This window comes from Pituophis catenifer, unplaced genomic scaffold (assembly GCF_029215685.1).
Source record: "Pituophis catenifer annectens isolate HBS135680 unplaced genomic scaffold, rPitCat1.0.hap2 SCAF_2, whole genome shotgun sequence".
In the NCBI taxonomy this organism is placed as follows: Eukaryota; Metazoa; Chordata; class Lepidosauria; order Squamata; family Colubridae; genus Pituophis; species Pituophis catenifer.
In genome coordinates, this window is record NW_027256882.1 from 187,563,741 (window position 1) to 187,572,025 (window position 8,285).

Here is an 8,285-nt window from a genome sequence, read left to right on the forward strand (position 1 = left end):
ATGATTTTAATGATTTTGATCTTTATAGGCATGGACACACCACAGCATTTGAATACATTTTCTAAGGCTTTCTTGGCTGCTCTACCAAGTACTAGTCTGTTGGGTATTTCTTAACTGCTTATTTCTTTATTATTGGTGGTTGATCTTAAAAGTCAGGAACTATCTACCACATCAATATCTTCATTGTCAATTCTATGACTGGATGTTCTACCTGTTAACCATTAGTTTGGTCTTTTTATATTTAATTTTAGTCCCAATTTTTCACTGTGCTCCTTTGCTTTTTATTATTTGTGTTTGCAGGTCCTTTGCATTTTTGGCTATCAGGGTAGAGTCCTCAGTGTGGATTATTCACATTTCTTCCTCCAGTTTTAAAGCCACACTAATCTTCCAATCCAATTACTATATATTCAGCATAAAGGTTAATTACTGTAAATAAGGGGAGAGTATTTTTTTTGCAAAGAATCACGCAGCTTACACATGATAATGTGAAGATCACATGCAAGAATTTTCTTGCTTTCCAGCTTCAGTAGGGTGTCTTGCATTATTGACATGAAGAAGTGCGTGAAATATAAATACAATTCTGAAATTGTTGGTTCATCGTCCTTTGTGAGTTCATTTTCCTGATCCGAAATAAGGTTCCAGATAACCTTATGGCACTCATCAGATCCAAGAGAAATAAAATACGATTTTAGAGGTATCCAGTTTAAAAGAAGTCTTTTGACCGCTTTAAACAAACTTAACCAATGTGTTGGAACATGGCGCAAAACTTCATGGAATTCTGACTCGCAAAACTCAAAAAATGATTTCAACTCTTCTTGTTTCTTTGCAGAATTCGAAAATTCGGCAAAAATCTTCAGCACCACCTTTTCGATATCAAAAGATAACTGCTTTAATGCATTTTTTGCACTGTTGTGTAAAATGTGATTATTGCAATGAGCAGCTACAATATTGTCATTTTCCAGCAATAATTTTTGGTAAACAGATTTGTTCACTCCATAATTGACCGATGCATTATATGCTGAGTAAGCTGAAACATTATTTATTTCCAATTCGTTATCACTAAGAACTCGACACAGCTGATTTTTTATTGATGTAGAATCTTTGAAAGAATCCTCATAAAAGTCTAAAATTTTCACACACAGTCCTTCTTCACAAGAAAAATATTGTGCAACAACAGGATACATTTTGCGATTTCCCTTGTTTGATGCGTCAGTGGAGAGAGAAAATGGAATTCCAGTTTTAAGATCATTGAGAACCAACTCAATAGAAAAAGGATACAAAACCTCATTGACAATAGCTGATGATTTGGTTCTTCCACAAGACATCTTTTTACAATTTCTGAATCATCAAAAATTTACTTCATTAACTTAATACCGCAATCTTGAGCCAGGAAAGAAATATGGTGTTTGATCCCATGGTAAGTTTCAGCCATTTCAGCTACAGTCACTTTCTCACTGAAAGAGGAGTCTTTAACAATGAAAAACGAATTGATTCGCTTGTTGCTGGAAGCTATTTTCTCCTTATCTAAATGATTTTTTGTGCTTGCACGCTGTGTGACAGCTTTTATACCATTATATTCAATTGTGAACAATTTCTGGCACAATTTACAGTAGGCCGTCGTATTTGTTCTGTTGGTTTCGTTGTTGGTAATCCATGCAAAAGTAGCTTCCCAGTCTTTGGTGTATTTGCACACTCCTCTCTTTCGTTTTAAAGAATTCGAAATCTCGCCGCTGTCACTCTCATCACTTGATGCCATTTTAGGTCAGTCGACACAAGCTACAATACATTTTAAAAATGTGAACTGTACATAATTTTATAATATATTTTTATTTTAATCTCATCATTAATTTTTTCAGAGAATCGAGTTCAATAGATATTCGATCTTTGTCTCATTCTAACTTATGAAAAAGACAAAACGTGATTCTCCTATCCTTATTCTCTTAGACTGTACAGCTTTAGATTACGTATCATTTCATCATAAAGCTTTTGAATAAAAAAAATGTCCACTATTTTGTGAAAAAAAATAATGAACATAATGTGAAAAAAGCGGACTGTCCGCTCAAATAGTGGACACCTGGCAACCATAATCCAGTTAGATTCTCAGATCATGTTAAATCATGGTTTACTGAATGAAACACAGCTGGCTGAGTTTACACAAAACATTAATTGAAAACCCAAAACCCACATACTTAACATACAGTACCTATCAGTCTCCACAGTTTATGTGATATTGATCAGTATATTTATTCCTCCCATCCCACTTACTTTAAATCTGGCCAAGACAGCTTGCCTGGGATCCCTTACTACCTCCCCAAGTACCTTGGATGGGAGGGACATTCAAATGAGAGATAAACCCAGCCCAAGATCCTTGAAAGAACAAGGGAATATTCATTGAACACAGAAAGTTCTGATTTTCAAGGAGCAATATTTTATATTTGCTGATTTCAACAATAATCTGGTACTTCCAGATTTCAATCTGTGTTGCCCATTTCCTAGCTTGGATTTTTTTCCCTACTGTTCAAACATACAATACAGACAGGGCACCAGGAAAGTCTTACTTCCAAGTAATTCATTGTTGGCTTCTGGTATTATCTAGAGAGATTTTCCTGTAATTTTCCATAGATTTGTATAGACAAATGGGGGGAGGGAGGAAATCCTCTCTTCAGATTGCTTACTACCGGTATAGTTTTTCCCTCTCTCTTTAGCAGCCGCTTCTGCCATCTGGCTACAAAATTCTGTAACTACAGCTTTTTTTCTCATTTTCGATTGCTGCCACTTTGTGAGTATGCTTTATTTATTTAATTTATTAGAACATAGAAAATAGAATAATAAAGTTGAAAGGGACCTTGGAGGTCTTCTAGTCCATCCCCTGCTCAAGTGGGAGATCCTATAACATTTTAGAGAAATGGTTGTCCAATTTCTTTTTGAAAGCCTCCAATGATGGAGCACCCACAACTTCTGAAGGCAAGCTATAGGTTGATTGCTGTCATCATTAGGAAATTTCTCCTTAGTTCTAGGTTGCTTCTCTCCTTGATTAATTTCCATCCATCATTTCTTGTATTGACTTCTCTTATTTGGAAAATAGTTTGACCCCCATTTGTCTTTGTAGGAGCCCCTCAAATATTGGATCCCTGCTATCATGTTTCTCCTAGTCCTTTTCATTAGACACTAGACATACCCAATTCCTGTAACCGTTCTTTGTATGTTTTAGCCTCCAGTCCCCTAATCATTCTTGTTCTTCTCTGCCCTATTTCCAGAGTTTTTATATTGTGATGACCAAAACCGGATGCAGTATTCCAAGTGTGGTCTTACTAAGGCTTTGTAAAGTGGTACTAGAATTTCACGTTACCTTGATTCTTTATCCCTCTATTAATGCAGCCCAAGACTGCATTTGGCTTTTTTGGCTGCTGCCACATACCACTTGGCCACCTGACTCTATTGCCATTTCCTCCCTCCCACCACTTGTTTATATAAATCTGTGGAAAATTACAAGAAAATCTCTCTGGATAGGACCAGAAGCCAGCAATGAATTATTTGGAAGTAAGAAGTGGCCCTAGTTCAGCCTTTCATAAGCTGTTGCCCCGTCTGTACTGTATGTTTGAACAATAGACTTTGGGTTCATTATGTAAATCTAGGGGATTTGTGTATGTGTTTTTGACTCAGTTTTTGACTCCTGGTAGCAGCCAGGAACAGTCTCTGAAGTTTTCTTGGTAAGATTTTGGAAGTGTTTTTCCCTTGCCTGCTTCCCAGGTGTGAAGAGCCGTGGTGGTGCAGTGATTAGAATGCAGGATAACTCTGCCCCCAGCCAGGAGTTTGATCCTGATGGGCTCAAGGTTGACTCAGCCTTCCATCCTTCCAAGGTTGGTTAAAATGAGAAGCCAGATTACTGGGGGCAATATATAAACCACTTAGAGGACTGTAAAGGACTACGAAGCAGTACATAAATTCAAGTGCTATTGCTATTGAAGGCCCAAGGATACTCAGTTGGTTTCCTATCTAATCTGGGATTACTCTCTAATAAAACTATCTAATACATAGGAGATAATTATTTAATCTGTGATTCACACTGTTTTCTTGTCTGATGCCTTCACTATACTAGACTGACACTATTTCGAAATAAATCATTACAATCTGTCAAGTATTTATAATTCATAGACTGTAAAATTTTAGATTACTTGCAGTTTGTTATATCATTATAATAGCTTATATTTTATTATAGAAATACCATGTTATGTTGTCATTTTATCTCACCTATTTAACCTTCATGCTGTAAATTCCCAACTGGCAGAAAAAAACTAGCAATATGCCTACAAACCAATTTAAAATCATACACATGTATTAATGATACAATCTTGGGAGAATACTTTTTCAATTTTACAATGAGGAATGGGGCTGTTGTTATTCCATGTCACTTTTTCTTTAATATTTTTCATAATGTATGTTTTGAGTTAATTTTAGCAAACAAGCCTCTTAAAACTAATTTTCTATCATAGCATTATTTTCCACACTTGTTTTTAATTGTACTTAAACCATAAATCAAATAATGCAGATCATTGTTTGATCTGAATGTGATAGTTCTGAAAATAGCTCAACTAACTACATGAAGTAAGCACCCCATTCAAACAAGCCATGAGTGCCATGTCAACATATTTAAGAAACATGACATTTTTAAACAGATCCATATGTTGCCCTAAGAGATGCAGTCCCCAATATCCAAGGTTGTACACTCAAATTAGGGAGGGAAATAGTTGCTAATTTCAGCAACCTCTGCCTTCTGGAAATCCCTCTGGGGTTATTATGTGGTGTGACTCAGTGAAAAAATAAGACTGTGTCCAGGTTTGTCTTGATAGGCCAGCACGTTTATTCAGCTGAATAAAGATGGATCCTCTTAAAGGTGGAGGAAGCCTGAACACAGTGTGAGGCAGATATGTATACATTTTTTTGTTTTCGCTTGGTTACATGTAAGGAAGTTGGCATGCCACAGATAAGGCATAGAAATACAGAAATTATAAAAATAAGTCAAGCACGCCTTCTATGATTTGAGTCACATGCTTAACCCACAAGCTAGGGCAGTGTTGGCAAACCTTTTTGGCACTGTTCCAAAATGGGAGCGCACATGCACAAAGGGGAGCATCGGAAACGGGAAGTGCAGCTTCCTGGTGCGCATGTGCGTTCAGGGAAGCTATGCTTCCGGTGTGCATATGCATGTGGTCTTCTGGTGCACGTGAAAACTATCTTGTGCACGCCGGAAACCGGAAGCTGAGCTTCCCAGTGTGCGCATGCACGCCAGGGAGCTGCTCTTCCAGTTTCCAGTGCTCCCGCGGTGTGAAAACCAGCTATCTTCATGCACACATGCATCCCAGAAACTGGAAGACCAGGTAACCGACGCACATGCGCCCGCCAGAAACCAGAAGAGCAACGGGCAATGGTTGGCGTGCCTGGAGAGATGGCTCTGGGTGCCACTTCCGGCATGCGTGCCATAGGTTTGCCATCACTGGGCTAGGGGTTTCCTGTGCAACTTTCCATGGCCTCCAAGGCCTGCTGAGGCCTGAACTGTAATTTTGCCATCTCAACATACGTTCCTTTCAAATAACCATTAGAATCCTCAGATTGCTGACCAACAGGGTTTTAGAAAACATCAATATTCGCATTATTCAGTGATGTATAGAAAATTTACAAAGGATTTGCAGAAATTTGATAATCTGTTACTTACATCTTGGAAAAATACATAGAAGACTTGGAACAGATTTATAGAAATTAATCTTTTTAAAATGAAGCAGACTGTATTAAGCTTTAGTTTTACAGTAAATATAACTGAAATGTAACAAAATGAAAGACTCTACAATATTTTTTAAGCTAATGTGCTGGTTTGTAAAGAAAAAAAGTGTTGGGGCTTGGAAACCATATTGCCTTGCCTTTTAGCAGAATCCAAACAGAAACTGAAGTGAAACTGATCATTTCTGATAGGGAACAAATAGCATGGAACTTTCCTTATTGTCTTTAGTGATATGGGAAGATTATGAAACTGATCTATTTGTCCTCCAATTTGCATAAGGTTTCACATCACATTTAGAGGAAAAAATGAGTACCAAGAGATAACTATTATTAATTTCTCTCTCTCTCTCTTTTAAAAGTTTTATTGTTTTATTACTACACATTATGACAAACACATCACAGACAACATAAATATATCCTCTTTTTAACAAATGTTTCTTCATGGTCTGCTTTCCACTGTGACTTCCCGCCCCCCATGTCTCTCCTATTGTTTCATTTTCTTCATTGTCCCCTTGTTGATTGATTTTTTAATCCTAATAGCCTTAATCTTATACATTTCTATTTGTTTCAGATTCCTGAAAAACCCATTAATGCTTAACGTTTTTCCCCCTTAAAACAATTAGCTAAGATATATATACAGTCAGGTCCAGAAATATTGGGACATCGACACAATTCTAACATGTTTGGCTCTATACACCACCACAATGGAGTTGGAATGAAACAAACACAATGTGTGTTAACTGCAGACTGTCAGCTTTAATTTGAGGGTATGTAAATCCAACTCAGGTGAACGGTGTAGGACTTACAGCAGTTTTTATATGTGCCTCCCACTTGTTAAGGGACCAAAAGTAATGGGACAATTGGCTTCTCAGCTGTTCCATGGCCAGGTGTGTGATATTCCCTCATTATCCCAATTAAAATGTGCAGATAAAAGGCCCAGAGTTCATTTCAAGTGTGCTATTTGCATTTGGAATCTGTTGCTATCAACTCTCAAGATGAGATCCAAAGAGCTGTCACTATCAGTGAAGCAAGCCATCATTAGGCTGAAGAAACAAAACAAACCCATCAGAGAGATAGCAAGAACATTAGGCGTGGCCAAAACAACTGTTTGAAACATTCTCAAAAAGAAGGAATGCACCAGTGAGCTCAGCAACACCAAAAGACCCGGGAGACCACGGAAAACAAGTGTGGTGGATGACTGAAGAATTCTTTCCCTGGTGAAGAAAACATCCTTCACAACAGTTGGCCAGATCAAGAACACTTTCCAGGAGGTAGGTGTATGTGTGTCAAAGTCAACAATCAAGAGAAGACTTCACCAGAGTGAATACAGAGGGTTCACCACAAGATGTAAACCATTGGTGAGCCTCAAAAACAGGAAGGCCAGATTAGAGTTTGCCAAACAACATCTAACAAAGCCTTCACAGTTCTGGAACAAGATCCTATGGACAGATGAGACCAAGATCAACTTGTACCAGAGTGATGGGAAGCACACCACCTCATCAGTGAAGCATGGTGGTGGTAGTGTCATGGCGTGGGCATGTATAGCTGCCAATGGAACTGGTTCTCTTGTATTTATTGATGATGTGACTGCTGACAAAAGCAGCAGGATGAATTCTGAAGTGTTTCGGGCAATATTATCTGCTCATATTCAGCCAAATGCTGCAGAACTCATTGGACAGCACTTCACAGTGCAGATGGACAATGACCCAAAGCATACTGCAAAAGCAACCAAAGAGTTTTTGAACAGACAGAAGTGGAATGTTATGCAATGGCCAAGTCAATCACCTGACCTGAATCCCATTGAGCATGCATTTCACTTGCTGAAGGCAAAACTGAAGGGAAAATGCCCCAAGAACAAGCAGGAACTGAAGACAGTTGCAATAGAAGCCTGGCAGAGCATCACCAGGGATGAAACCCAGCGTCTGGTGATGTCTATGTGTTCCAGACTTCAGGCTGTGATTGACTGCAAAGGATTTGCAACAAAGTATTAAGAAGGGAAAGTTTGATTTATGATTATTATTCTGTCCCATTACTTTTGGTCCCTTAACAAGTGGGAGGCACATATGCAAACTGCTGTAAGTCCTACACCGTTCACCTGAGTTGGATGTACATACCTTCAAATTAAAGCTGACAGTCTGCAGTTAACGCACATTGTGTTTGTTTCATTCCAACTCCATTGTGGTGGTGTATAGAGCCAAAGATGTTAGAATTGTGTCGATGTCCCAATATTTCTGGACCTGACTGTATACTGCTCAAAAAAATAAAGGGAACACAAGCAGAAGACATCCGAGATCTACTGTTACATAACTACTGTATGTAACGAACAAAGTATTTAATAAGGCTATTTCATTCATTCAGATCTTGGATGTCTTCTGCTTATGTTCCCTTTATTTTTTTGAGCAGTGTATATTATACATATATAAATATATGTTACATACATATTTTACATTTTATCTTCCCCCCTATTTGTGTTATTTCTGCTCTCGGGCCATTCATACCATTTGTTCCAA